Raw genomic sequence first — 14,848 nt, forward strand, 5'->3', positions numbered from 1 at the left:
GATAATTTCACCAGGCTGAATTAGTTTTATGCTTTTAAACATTAAATTCACATAACTGATGCACCTTGTTTTATTTCTGTATTCACCAAATACTTTTGTGGTTATAACTTGTCATACTTTACAGTGTTGCCTATGGGAAAAGTGTATTATGCCTGCTGATGCAAGTATGGTCTGCATGGTAGTTATATTTAAAATAAAAAATTCTCTTACAATAATATTCCAAGAGTTTGTTAAAAATCTTAAAAGTGGAAAATGACCTCAAATTTGTGAAAACATTCTCAGTACATTATTTTTAATATCAATTGAAAACATTCATAAACAAATACTTGCCCCTGTGCACCAAAATGTTTGGGCATTTCAGTATTATTTCTGATGTTAAAAATGTTAACATTAATATCTATCAAGACATATATGGTCTTGGTAGAATTTAAAGCAATAACCCATACTATGCCATATCATCTTTCAGCTATAAAGAATAAACTAGATTCACATCAGATCCCCAAGAAATTTTCTTGTATACATTTTAAGATATTTTAGAAAATAACTCATTCTGTATCCAAGATTGACAAACCATTTCTTAAAGGGCTAGAGAGCAAATATTTAAGACTTTGCAGATCATGAGACAAAAATTGAGGCTGTCATATAGGTAGGTTCTTACATAACTCTTTAAAAGTAACAATTTAAAAACTGCAAAAACCAACCTTAGCTCACAAGCAGTAAACAAAAAAGAGGTCAACAAGATTTGACCACCAGGCTACAGATTTCTGATCCCTGTTGTATATAATTCCATTTCTATTCATGGATATGATGACATAAATGCTTGTCTATAGATATCAAAAAATACCAAAATGGATAGTATGTGTATCTGAGAACAGAAATGATATTGGAATGGGGATGTGGTAGTCAAGGGATTATTGTTTTACCTATATTATTTAAAATTTTAACATATGGTTTACACACACACACACACACACACACACATACAAGAGGGACCAACATTCACCACTCTTGGAGATGATACAAACAAAGAGAGCATTCTAAGTAGTAAGCTGCCTGGACTCCTGTACCAGTCCCAGTCCAATTTATGTAGAGTACTAAATTCAAGGTTTTAAGCTTTTCCTCATATGTGGGGCCTCCAATAGTATCAAAAAGCAGAGAAGAAACTACATGAAAGTTTAACTTCCTCCTTTATTACCTGCTCAAATTTGTCATTGTGAAAGAGGAAAGCAATAGGTAAAAAAGCAACAATATCTCTCTTGAGTGCATAGACATAAAATCACTCCCAAGCATCCACCTCAAATACTTTTCTTTTGAGATACTTTTTTTTTTCTCTGTAGAGCATAAATCCCTTTCAAACTCCTTTCCAGATCTTTACCCAAAATGGAGCTAACTAGAGTATATGCAGCAGCATTTCTAGTTACTGTTTATTTCATTTGCATAACATTTTCCTTAACATATTTCCATTCTTATGAGTCTGCACAGTGTAGACTTAATTTAGATTTAACTCTAGTTGTTAACTCTAGTTGGTCAGATTTTTACTGTATTCTTGGTCTTTCTCACTTTGTGATTAAAATTATGCAAGCTATTTCAGTTTTGCTTGATTTTTTATTGTATTTATCACTTCTCCATAGTTTCTTTTGGCCTATATGTTTTCTCTGGAATTAACTGACTTAACTTCTCTTATTTCTGTAAGTTAGCAAAAATGTCTTTTCCTCCTCTCACACAGCAGATTTTTCATTTCTTACCTTTCTAATCAGTATCTCACATTAAACATTGCAAAGTGAAATGAGCTTATAAAATTAAGAGGTGAAATTTCTTGGTTGTTCCAAGGTGTAAACATGTACCATGTTGCAAATCCTTCTGAGCATGCTTTCAAAGACTTTATTCTTTTCTAATCTGTTTCTCTGGAATAAATTCTCAAGAAATTGTGGTTAATTCCTATAATCAGGGTTTATCTTTACCTCATTCACTTTAGGCTATTCTAGTTCTTTTTCACATTTCAGCAAGATCTCATTCTTACCTCAAACTCTAAAATTTAAAAAAGAATGAGATATATCTGAAGCAAAGACTTCTTTTCTTTTTAACTTTACCAATCCCTATAATGACTTCAGAGGCACCACCACAGGCCCTGCGAACCATACAGAATAGAGATGGAAAACCCCTAGATTATAAGTTCTGTGAGCAAACATCGACATCAATGCTTATTAAACTACTTGTGTTGAAAGAACCAGTATGTTGAGAAACAATCATCTATGAGATAATCATATGTCAGCATGTCTTAAGAGTGAAAGAGATACTCATTGCCCTTTATTCTCAACTATCTTTTCAAGAAGATTTGTATTGTGAACAACTTTGGAGGACAGAGTTTTTCTGTGAAGCAAAGAACACATTTGCTTATAACCTGAAATGCAGAGATAGCATCTGTCTTTGGAGCAAACAGCAAGTATGCTTACTGTTAAATATAAAATATTAGGCTTGTTAAACTCAGGGTCCCTTACCTATAATTCAATTCATTGTGTGTGCAAGAGTAATCTGGCACTGTTTGTTCACTTTGACAATAATTGGGTTGATGAAACAATATTAGAAATGCTGGTGCTCTGGTACTTCTACTTCAAGTGATAAACTGTCCTTAGTCTACTCTCTGAGCCCAGAGTCTCTTGTCTTCATACCTGATCCATGAAATATTGGTGGGCTATCTTGTTAAATAGTACACATCAGGGAATAAAATGATAATCCCTTCACAATTTTTCATACAGTATTGGTTTCTACTTGAAATCTGGTTGAATATGACTATTTTATCACACACTGATTTTTTTTTTTTAAGCCTGCGGTAAGTAGCTTCTAAGATAATTCCCAATGATACCTAACTTCTGGCTTTAATACCCTTGATAATCTTCCTAAAAGGGTGAGCTAGATGCTGTGACTTTCTTCTAATGACCAGAATATGGCAAAAAGGATAGGCTGTGACTTTCAAGATTAGGTTACAAATAGACTCGGGCTTCTATTTTGATTTTCTTCATTTTTTCTTGCTTAGCTCCATGATGGAAGCCAGATACCATGCTATGATGTTTGCTATGGAAAGGTCCACATGACAAGGAACTGATAGAAGCCTCTATCTCCCAGCCAGTGATGAACTGAAGTCCTCAGTCCAACAAACCACAAGGAACTGAATGTTGTTCAGAACCATGTGAATGAGGCCAGAAGCAGATCTCCCTTAGTTCAGCCTCCAGATAGCACTATGGACCTGACTGCCATTGTGATTGCAATCTGATGAGAAACTCTGAAATGGAAGACCCAGCTAATCTATCCCTAGATTCCCAAAAGTTCAGAAACTGAGAGATAATAAATTTTTGTTGCTCTAGGCTGCCATATTTTGGGGGTAATCTGTTAAACAGTGAGGCATTTCAAGGACTGGCATCAGTTAATGGAGATCCTTGCCCTACTCTAGATAATTCCTTCCCTAGCTCTTTGTGGGAAGGAATCCAATCCACTTTATTCATCAGTGCATCTTCATACAATGTAAGGTACATGATAGGTTACTAATAAATTATTTTTGAAAAGATTCATGAGTCACTGGTCAAGCCCAATTATGGTCAGAATATATGTTAATGAGATATAAATTGAGAATTGAGAAGTATGATAGTAAGACTCACGTAGGACAGCTACTGTATTACAATGAAGATGGTAGGTGATACATATAATGAATAGAAGAGAAGTTTGGAAAAAAATAATTTAAATAATAATGAATGAGATCTATTCTTAATCCACATAAATGTACCTAAATACATATATACACATACATGAACCTAAATACATATATAAGAAAGTTGGCTGAATTAGATATTCACCTATTAATACAAAACCCTTGTTCTTTTAAATTTTCTATTATAATTGACTTTACTTTTATATGTAATTTTAAAAGGCTACTCTTTGGCTAACATTTGGTCACAAATCAGTGATTAAACATGAGAGAGTCAGACAATTGCTGTTGATTGTGTGACTGAAGGCATTTAAACTGTGTGGCCCACTGTGACCACAACTGTAAAAAGATCATCAGGTAAATGAACTATATAGTCTCTTCTAAAATTTATAGATTCTGGGCCTCAAGCAGACCTGCAGGATTTCACTACCAGGGCTGAAGCTACCTGATTTCTGGTGTTGCTGGCTGGAAAATGGCATTAACATGAGGTGGGCCCCTACCTGCCCTAGGAATACACGTGTGAGGGGGATGCTGGAGCAAATCCATGCCTACATCCAGCACCAGGACTTTTGTGTAGACCCGGCTCCTGCCGCGAGCCCCGCAGAACCCCTTCATCCTGGCTCCCAATGCCACCCACCTCGAATGGGCCCACAACACCAGCTTAGCCCCGGGGGCCTGGCCCCCAGTGCACTCCCTCCGGGCCTGGCTGGCTGCCACGGGAAGGGCCTGCACAGATGCCTGCCTGGACCACGGGCTGATCTGTGAGCCCTCTTTCTTCCCCTTCCTCAACAGCCAGGACGCCTTCCAGAAGCTGCAGGTGCCCTGCGACGGCATTGAGTCAGAGATGAACCACCTGTACCCGGCCTTTGCCCAGCCTGGCCAGGAGTGCTTCCTGCAGAAGGAACCTCTGCTCTTCAGCTGCGCCGGCTCCAGCACGAAATATCCGCGGCTCTGCCCCTGCCGAGACTTCCGCGAGGGCCAGGTGGCCTTGTGCCAGGACTGTCTGGGAGGGTGACCACCAGGCTGGCCTCTCTACCGCAGGAGAAAGCACCAGCAGATTCTGAGCTCCAATGACCCTCCCTCCCCTCGACGCCCCCGAACTGAAGCCTTCTTCCTTGACTGGGACGTGGGCAGGGCAGATTGGTGCATAGGTCTAGGGAGCCGGGAGACTCTGCCAAGCATCTGGTGTCCACCCTCCGAAGGCTTCTCATGCTCCTCCCAGGGGTGCATGGCAGCGCAGTGGCCAAGCAGCTGGGGGTTGGTGCAAGCGTCCCAGTGAGTGGCCCAGGAGCAGGTGGTCAGAGGTCCCTTGCTCTGTGCAAGACCAGATCTGAACCAGATGGAGAGAGGGCTCTTGTCCTTCTTGGGACCAGGAGGGGCCCTCTGGGTATATAACAGAGGAAGTGGGGTGATGCTTGCTTGATGGCCCATTGAATGGTCCACAGAGTGGGGAGTGATGTGTGAGGGGTCAACCTTGTCCCTCTGGGGCTGTTTGCAATGTGGGCAGAAAGGGTGGGGGGCCTGAGGGAAGGCCAGGCTGGGGGACCCTGTTTATGCCTCCTATTAGCTTTCCCAAATTCCCTCTCCCCTCCAAACTTGGGGCCTACAGTCAGAGGCTGCAGGAACCACCTGGACCCTGGGTTGAATTGTCTCCCTCTTGCTTGTTCCAACTTTCTTCATTTTGGGCATTTCCTGAAACCTCCCCCAGCATGACTGCGCCTCCAGACTGTGGACTTGCTTCCAAAGCCTCAGGTCCTGCCCCACCCCACAAGCATCTTTTGTAGGCTTGGGATGGACCTTCAGGCCCACAGCACACCTGGTCTATTTCCTGGCTCCCCAGGCCTGCTACCCCTTTGTGCCCTCCCACCCCATCAATGCTGCATCCGCATCCCTACCTCCAGCCTCGTCAGCCTCAGACCTCCTCTAGATCCAGCTGTCCATCCGTCTTTGTGTGGCATGCCTTCCCCTTCACCCTGAGCCCAGAGCCCAGCTTGAGGAAAAAGACTAGGACTTCAGAATCACTGCCACCCCACCCCAGTTGATTTTTAATCCCACTCCCTTTCTGGCAATCTGCCCCATCCACCTAGGCCTGCCCCTCCACCCTTTCGGGGAGGCAGCCACAGGACCCTGAGTCCAGAGATGGGGGATTAGCTCTGCTGTGGGCCTGAGGGTGGACGCCTCCTATCAGAGAGCCCTTTCGGCCTGGGTGGCGCCTGCGGCCACAGAATCTCAGTAGTCACCAAGGACCTGACCTGTCGGGGGAAAGCAATAGAGATACTCTTTTTTCTCTCTCTTTTTTTTAAAGATTTATTTCTTGAAATAATAAATATATTATTGGGATGTGAGGTGCAAAAAAAAGAAAAATAAATAAAATGTATAGACTCTATGAATCCTGATTCCTTCTAGAAAAGTTAAAATAATTCAGGCCACACAGACCTGAAAGAAACATTTCATGAGACTCTTTAAAAAGCAGATCTAGTTCTAATTTAAGGCTGCCCCACAAATTTGATAAGGTAGTATTTTTAAAACAGAAAAACCCTAGGTCTTCCTGGTGGTCTAGAAGTTAAGAATCCACCTGAAAATGCAGGGGACAAGGGCTCAATCCCTGGTCCAGAAAGAATCCATATGCCACGGGACAACTAAGCCATTGAGCCACAGCTACTGAAGCCTGCACACTCCAGAGCCTGTGCTATCCAACAAGAGAAGCCACCGCAATGATAAGCACACACACTACAATTAGAGAGTAGCTCCCACTTGCCACAAATACAAATAGCCTGCACACAGTAATGAAGGCCAGTAAAGTTATTAAAAAATAAAATAAATATTAAAATTTCTTCTCAAGATTAAAAATGTAACTTCTCAAAATCATAATAATTATTTGATGTCACCACAGTTTCACTTATTTTACAAGAAGAATTACAAAATCCAGCTTGATAAACATAATTTTCATTTTTTTGATTATTTAAAACTTTATTAAATTCATAGAGTAGACAATAGCACATTAAGCAAGGAATTTGTCATTAAGTTGGGAAGCACAGATGATCCATTAGATGGCAGAGTTGTCAAACGCGTCTCAACAGCATTAGCTTGAATTCTAATCTCCATATAGATAGTGACCTACACTCCAACATTCTTTTTTTTTTTTTTTTTTTTTACTTTATTTTACTTTATAATACTGTATTGGTTTTCCCATACACTGACTTGAATCCACCAAGGGTGTACATGCATTCCCAAATGTGAACCTCCCTCCCACCTCCCTCCCCATAACATCTCTCTGGGTCATCCCCGTTCACCAACCCCAAGCATGCTGTATCCTGCGTCGGACATAGACTGGCGATTCGATTCTTACATGATAGTATACATGTTTCAATACCATTCTCCCAAATCATCCCACCCTCTCCCTCTCCCTCTGAGTCCAAAAGTCCATTATACACATCTGTGTCTTTTTTGTTGTCTTGCATACAGGGTCATCATTGCCATCTTTCTAAATTCCATATATATGTGTTAGTATACTGTATTGGTGTTTTTTTTCCTGGCTTACTTCACTCTGTAATATCGGCTCCAGTTTCATCCATCTCATCAGAACTGATTCAAATGTATTCTTTTTAATGGCTGAGTAATACTCCATTGTGTATATGTACCACAGCTTTCTTATCCATTCATCTGCTGATGGACATCTAGGTTGTTTCCATGTCCTAGCTATTATAAACAGTGCTGCGATGAACATTGGGGTACATGTGTCTCTTTCGATTCTGGTTTCCTCGGTGTGTATGCCCAGCAGTGGGATTGCTGGGTCATAAGGCAGTTCTATTTGCAATTTTTTAAGGAATCTCCACACTGTTCTCCACAGTGGCTGTACTAGTTTGCATTCCCACCAACAGTGTAGGAGGGTTCCCTTTTCTCCACACCCTCTCCAGCATTTATTGCTTGCAGATTTTTGGATCACAGACATTCTGACTGGTGTAAAGTGGTACCTCATTGTGATTTTGATTTGCATTTCTCTAATAAAAAGTGATGTTGAGCATCTTTTCATGTGTTTGTTAGCCATCCATATGTCTTCTTTGGATAAATGTCTATTTAATTCTTTGGCCCATTTTTTGATTGGGTCGTTTATTTTTCTGGAATTGAGCTGCAGGAGTTGCTTGTATATTTTTGAGATTAGTTGTTTGTCAGTTGCTTCATTTGCTATTATTTTCTCCCATTCAGAAGGCTGTCTTTTCACCTTGCTTATATTTTCCTTTGTTGTGCAGAAGCTTTTAATTTTAATTAGATCCCATTTGTTTATTTTTGCTTTTATTTCCAGAATTCTGGGAGGTGGATCATAGAGGATCCTGCTGTGATTTATGTCTGAAAGTGTTTTGCCTATGTTCTCCTCTAGGAGTTTTATAGTTTCTGGTCTTACATTTAGATCTTTAATCCATTTTGAGTTTATTTTTGTGTGCAGTGTTAGAAAGTGATCTAGTTTCATTCTTTTACAAGTGGTTGACCAGTTTTCCTAGCACCACTTGTTAAAGAGATTGTCTTTACTCCATTGTATATTCTTGCCTCCTTTGTCAAAGATAAGGTATCCATATGTGTGTGGATTTATCTCTGGGCTTTCTATTTTGTTCCATTGATCTATATTTCTGTCTTTGTGCCAGTACCATACTGTCTTGATGACTGTGGCTTTGTAGTAGAGCCTGAAGTCAGGCAGGTTGATTCTTCAAGTTCCATTCTTCTTTCTCAAGATTGCTTTGGCTATTCAAGGTTTTTTGTATTTCCATACAAATCTTGAAACGATTTGTTCTAGTTCTGTGAAAAATATGGCTGGTAGCTTGATAGGGATTGCATTGAATTTGTAAATTGCTTTGGGTAGTATACTCATTTTCACTATATTGATTCTTCCGATCCATGAACATGGTATATTTCTCCATCTATTAGTGTCCTCTTTGATTTCTTTCATCAGTGTTTTATAGTTTTCTATATATAGGTCTTTAATTTCTTTAGGTAGATATATTCCTAAGTATTTTATTCTTTTGTTGCAATGGTGAATGGAATTGTTTCCTTAATTTCTTTTCCTACTTTCTCATTATTAGTGTATAGGAATGCAAGGGATTTCTGAATGTTGATTTTATATCCTGCAACTTTACTATATTCATTGATTAGCTCTAGTAATTTTCTGGTGGAGTCTTTAGGGTTTTCTATGTAGAGGATCATGTCATCTGCAAACAGTGAAAGTTTTACTTCTTTTCCAATTTGGATTTCTTTTATTTCTTTTTCTGCTCTGATTGCTGTGGCCAAAACTTCCAGAACTATGTTGAATAGTAGCGGTGAAAGTGGGCACCCTTGTCTTGTTCCTGACTTTAGGGGAAATACTTTCAATTTTTCACCGTTGAGGATAATGTTTGCTGTGGGTTTGTCATATATAGCTTTTATTATGTTGAGGTATGTTCCTTCTATTCCTGCTTTCTGGAGAGTTTTTATCATAAATGGATGATGAATTTTGTCAAAGGCCTTCTCTGCATCTATTGAGTTAATCATATGGCTTTTATTTTTCAATTTGTTAATGTGGTGAATTACATTGATTGATTTGCAGATATTGAAGAATCCTTGCATCCCTGGGATAAAGCCCACTTGGTCATGGTGTATGATCTTTTTAATGTGTTGTTGGATTCTGATCACTAGAATTTTGTTGAGGATTTTTGCATCTATGTTCATCAGTGATATTGGCCTGTAGTTTTCTTTTTTTGTAGTATCTTTGTCAGGTTTTGGGATTAGGGTGATGGTGGCCTCATAGAATGAGTTTGGAAGTTTACCTTCCTCTGCAATTTTCTGGAAGAGTTTGAGGAGGATAGGTGTTAGCTCTTCTCAAAATTTTTGGTAGAATTCAGCTGTGAAGCTGTCTGGACCTGGGCTTTTGTTTGCTGGAAGATTTCTGATTACAGTTTCAATTTCCGTGCTTGTGATGGGTCTGTTAAGATTTTCTATTTCTTCCTGGTTCAGTTTTGGAAAATTGTACTTTTCTAAGAATTTGTCCATTTCTTCCACGTTGTCCATTTTATTGGCATACAACTGCTGATAGTAGTCTCTTATGATCCTTTGTATTTCTGTGTTGTCTGTTGTGATCTCTCCATTTTCATTTCTAATTTTATTGATTTGATTTTTCTCTCTTTGCTTCTTGATGAGTCTGGCTAATGGTTTGTCAATTTTATTTATCCTTTCAAAGAACCAGCTTTTGGCTTTGTTGATTTTTGCTATGGTCTCTTTTGTTTCCTTTGCATTTATTTCTGCCCTAATTTTTAAGATTTCTTTCCTTCTACTAACTCTGGGGTTCTCCAATTCTTCCTTTTCTAGTTGCTTTAGTTGTAGAGTTAGGTTATTTATTTGACTTTTTTCTTGTTTCCTGTGTTGCTAAGCACTGCTTTTATAGTGTCCCACAGGTTTTGGGTTGTTGTGTTTTCATTTTCATTAGTTTCTATGCATATTTTGATTTCTTTTTTGATTTCTTCTGTGATTTGTTGGTTATTCAGAAGTGTGTTGTTCAACCTCCATATGTTGGAATTTTTAATAGTTTTTCTCCTGTAATTGAGATCTAATCTTAATGCATTATGGTCAGAAAAGATGCTTGGAATGATTTCGATTTTTTTTTGAATTTATCAAGTTTAGATTTATGGCCCAGGATGTGATCCATCCTGGAGAAGTTTCCATGAGCACTTCAGAAAAGGGTGAAATTCATTGTTTTCAGGTGAAATGTCCTATAGATATCAAGTAGGTCTAACTGGTCTAATGTATCATTTAAAGTTTGCATTTCTTTGTTGATTTTCTGTTTAGTTGATCTGTCCATAGGTGTGAGTGGGGTATTAATGTCTCCCACTATTATTGTGTTATTGTTAATTTCCCCTTTCATACTTGTTAGCATTTGTCTTACATATTGCGGTGGTCCTATATTGGGTGCATATATATTTATAATTGTTATATCTTCTTCTTGGATTGAACCTTTGATCATTATGTAGTGGCCTTCTTTGTCTCTTTTCACAGCCTTTGTTTTAAAGTCTATTTTATCAGATATGAGTATTGCCACTCCTGCTTTCTTTTGGTCTCTATTTGTGTGGTATATCTTTTTCCAGCCCTTCACTTTCAGTCTGTATGTGTCCCTTGTTTTGAGGTGGGTCTCTTGTAAGCAGCATATAGAGGGGTCTTGTTTTTGTGTCCATTCGGCAAGTCTTTGCCTTTTGGTTGGGGCATTCAACCCATTTACGTTTAAGGTAATTATTGATAAGTATGATCCCGTTACCATTTACTTTATTGTTTGGGGTTCGGGTTTATACACCCTTTTTGTGTTTCGTGTCTAGAGAAGATCCTTTAGCATTTGTTGGAGAGCTGGTTTGGTGGTGCTGAATTCTCTCAGCTTTTGCTTGTCTGTAAAGCTTGTGATTTCTCCTTCGTATTTGAATGAGATCCTTGCTGGGTACAGTAATCTGGGCTGTAGGTTATTTTCTTTCATCACTTTAAGTATGTCTTGCCATTCCCTCCTGGCCTGAAGAGTTTCTATTGAAAGATCAGCTGTTATCCTTATGGGAATCCCCTTGTGTGTTATTTGTTGTTTTTCCCTTGCTGCTTTTAATATTTGTTCTTTGTGTTTGATCTTTGTTAATTTGATTAATATGTGTCTTGGGGTGTTTTGCCTTGGGTTTATCCTATTTGGGACTCTCTGTGTTTCTTGGACTTGGGTGATTATTTCCTTCCCCATTTTAGGGAAGTTTTCAACTATTATCTCCTCAAGTATTTTCTCATGGTCTTTCTTTTTGTCTTCTTCTGGGACTCCTATAATTCGAATGTTGGAGCTTTTCATGTTGTCCTGGAGGTCTCTGAGATTGTCCTCATTTCTTTTAATTCGTTTTTCTTGTTTCCTCTCTGATTCATTTATTTCTACCATTCTATCTTCTATTTCACTAATCCTATCTTCTGCCTCCGTTATTCTACTATTTGTTGCCTCCAGGGTGTTTCTGATCTCATTTATTGCGTTATTCATTATATATTGACTCTTTTCTATTTCTTCTAGGTCCTTATTAAACCTTTCTTGCATCTTCTCAATCGTTGTCTCTAGGCTATTTATCTGTGATTCCATTTTGATTTCAAGATTTTGGATCATTTTCACTATCAATATTCGGAATTCTTTCTCAGGTAGATTCCCTACCTCTTCCTCTTTTGTTTGGTTTGGTGTGCAACTCTCCTGTTCCTTTACCTGCTGAGTATTCCTCTGTCTCTTCATCTTGGTTATATTGCAGTGTTTGGGGTGGCCTTTTTATATTCTGGTAATTTGTGGAGTTCTCTTTATTATGGAGCTTCCTCACTGTGGGTGGGGTTGTATCATTGGCTTGTCAAGGTTTCCTGGTTAGGGAGGCTTGTGTTGGAGTTCTGGTGGGTGGAGCTGGGTTTCTTCTCGCTGGAGTGCAGTGGAGAGACCAGTAATGGGTTATGAGACGTCAAAAGTTTTGGAGTAACTTTGAGCTGCCGGTATATTGAAGCTCAGGGGTGTGCTCCTGTGTTGCTGGAGAATTTGCGTGGTATGTCTTGCTCTGGAACTTGTTGGCCGTTTGGGTGGAGCTTGGTTTCAGTGTAGGTATGGAGGCATTTGATGAGCTCCTATTGCTTAATGTTCCCTGAATTCAGGAGTTCTCTGATGTTCTCAGGTTTTGGACTTAAGCCTCCTGCTTCTGGTTTTCAGTTTTATTTTTACAGTAGCCTCTAGACTTCTCCATCTATACAGCACCAATGATAAAACATCTAGGTTAAAGATGAAAAGTTTCTCCACATTGAGGGACACCCAGAGAGGTTCACTGAGTTACAAGGAGAAGAGAAGAGGGAGGGGGTAGTTAGAGGTGACTGGAATGAGATGCGGTGAGATCAAAAGAGGAGAGAGCAAGCTAGCCAGTAGTCAGTTCCTTATGTGTGCTCCATAGTCTGGACCGCTCAGAGGTATTTACGGAGTTATAGAGGGAAGAGGAGAGGGAGGAAGTAGACAGAGGTGGCCAGGAGGATAAGAGAGAGGAATGAGAAGGAGAGAGACAAATCCTGCCAGTAACCAGTTCCTTAGGTGTTCTCCACCATCTGGAACACACAGAGATTCACAGAGTTGGATAGTGAAGAGATGGGGGAGGAAAGAGACAGAGGCCACCTGGTGGAGAAAAAGGAGAGTCCAAAGGAGGAGAGAGTGGTCAAGCCAGTAATCTCGCTCTCAGGTAAAATTGGGTAGTGAAGTTTGGGTTTGTAAATGAACAAAATTGCCAACAAAAACCAAAAAGCAAAATTAAAAATCTAGAGTAGAGGTTGGATTTTCAAAAATACAATATTAAAGAAAAGAAGCAGAAGGAAAAAGTAAAAAAGAAGAAGAAGAAAACAAAAAGCCACAAGAATTATTTAAAAAAAAAATACCGATAACAACCACCCAAAGACTATATACTGTGTTTGCCTTTAAAAAAAAAAAAGTCTTTTTTTTTTTGAATAGTAATAGTAGGTTACAGAAATAAAAATTAGAGGAGAAATGGAAGAATTAACAATTTTAAAAAAGTTAGTAAAAAAAAAAAAGAAAAAAAAAAGGAATGATTTTAAAAATAATAAAAATATTTGTGGCCCTTCTCTGATATTGTGGGCAGTGTGGGGTCACTTCCAAGGCAGTTCCCTCTGTTTAACTTCTTCTGTTTGCTGGTTTTTAGGTTCACTAGTTCAGTCGCTCTGTGGGGAGGGGGGATGCTGCAAACAAATAGCACTGTCGTGTGCACACAGTGTCTCAGCCCCGCTTGACCTGTCCCTTCTCGCGGCACACAAACCGCTCCGGCTCTACGATGCTCAGCCGGGAACCGTCTGGGGCCGGCCCTAGGCTGCGTGCACTTCCCCGGTCCAAGCCGCTCAGGTTCGGCGCTCAGGTAGCCCTCAGAGGCACAGATTCGGTTGGGACTGCGCTTTGTGCCCTTCCCGGTCCGAGTAGCTCAGGAGTTTGGCGAGCGCGATTGCTGCGACTTGTCTCCTTTTCTGTCTCTGCTGCTCAGTTTTCTGGGTGTGCCACTGGCACCCCTTGTGAGGCAGATGGTGACTGTCCAGCACCCCCAGAAGTCTTAGCAAAGAAGCCTGCTTGCAGTTAGGTAAGTAAAGTCTCTCCGGGTCTGCAATTGCCCCTTTCCAGCCCTTACGGCTTTGGCTGCCTGTCCCCGGCGGGGGATGGTCTGCAGCCGGCTTTTTCCGTTCCGTCCTTTGTTCTGTGCTCAGTCCTGGTGGTGTCTTATGTTCGAGCTTTTCGCGTGGTAGCTATCCCACAGTCTGGTTTGCTAGCCCAAGTTAGATCGTTCTGGTTGCACGTGGGGCGTTCCTGCCCGATTCTTACAAAGCACTGCAGCCCACACCTCCCGCGCGTCCCTGCCCTGCCCCCACTTCCTAGTGGCGGATGCAGGCGTCTGTGCTGCTTTTCCGCTGGGGGAGTTACTGTTGGGCTTGTAATCTGTTGGTTTTAATTATTTATCTATTTTTCCTTCCTGTTATGTTGCCCTCTGTGTTTCCAAGGCTCACCACAGACTCGGCAGGGAGAGTGTTTCCTGGTGTTTGGAAACCTCTCTTCTTAAAATTCCCTTCCTGGGACGGGCTTCCCTTCCCAGGATGGAGCTCCCTCCCCACCTCTTTTGTCTCCTTTTTCATCTTTTACATTTTTTCCTACCTGTTTTTGAAGACAATGGTCTGCTTTTCTGGTTGCCTGATGTCCTCTGTCAGCCTACAGAAGTTGTTTTGTGGAGTTTACTCAGCATTGAAATGTTCTTTTGAGGAACTTGTGAGGGAGAAAGTGGTCTTCCCGTCCTATTCCTCCACCATCTTAGGACTGCCCCCCCAATAATTTTCTTTAAAATAATAGAAATAATTTCTAAAATTTAACTCAACTTTTGTTTTTTATATAGTATGACTTTTTTAGTTGTTTCATATTACTTCTGATTAAATTTTAGTTGACATAGGATCGATCATTCTAGCTTGCAGTTTTTCTATCACCTGATATCTCAACTGAATTTATGACTTGAAAATAACAAATCAGCCAAGGGCTTCCATTATGCGTTGTTATATTTGTGAAGAAATTCATTTTGCCTAGTAATAAGACTATAGCTCATTTCCAATTTTCTCTAATGGATT

At 40.1% G+C, this 14,848-nt stretch overlaps 1 pseudogene; it reads left to right on the top strand.

The window, feature by feature from the left end:
- Nucleotides 1–2,101: 2,101 nt before the first annotated feature.
- On the top strand, nucleotides 2,102–4,715 carry LOC105603623 (alpha-1,6-mannosylglycoprotein 6-beta-N-acetylglucosaminyltransferase B-like; annotated as a pseudogene).
- Nucleotides 4,716–14,848: the final 10,133 nt, after the last annotated feature.

The sequence above is a fragment of the Ovis aries genome, chromosome 19, assembly GCF_016772045.2.
Source record: "Ovis aries strain OAR_USU_Benz2616 breed Rambouillet chromosome 19, ARS-UI_Ramb_v3.0, whole genome shotgun sequence".
In the NCBI taxonomy this organism is placed as follows: Eukaryota; Metazoa; Chordata; class Mammalia; order Artiodactyla; family Bovidae; genus Ovis; species Ovis aries.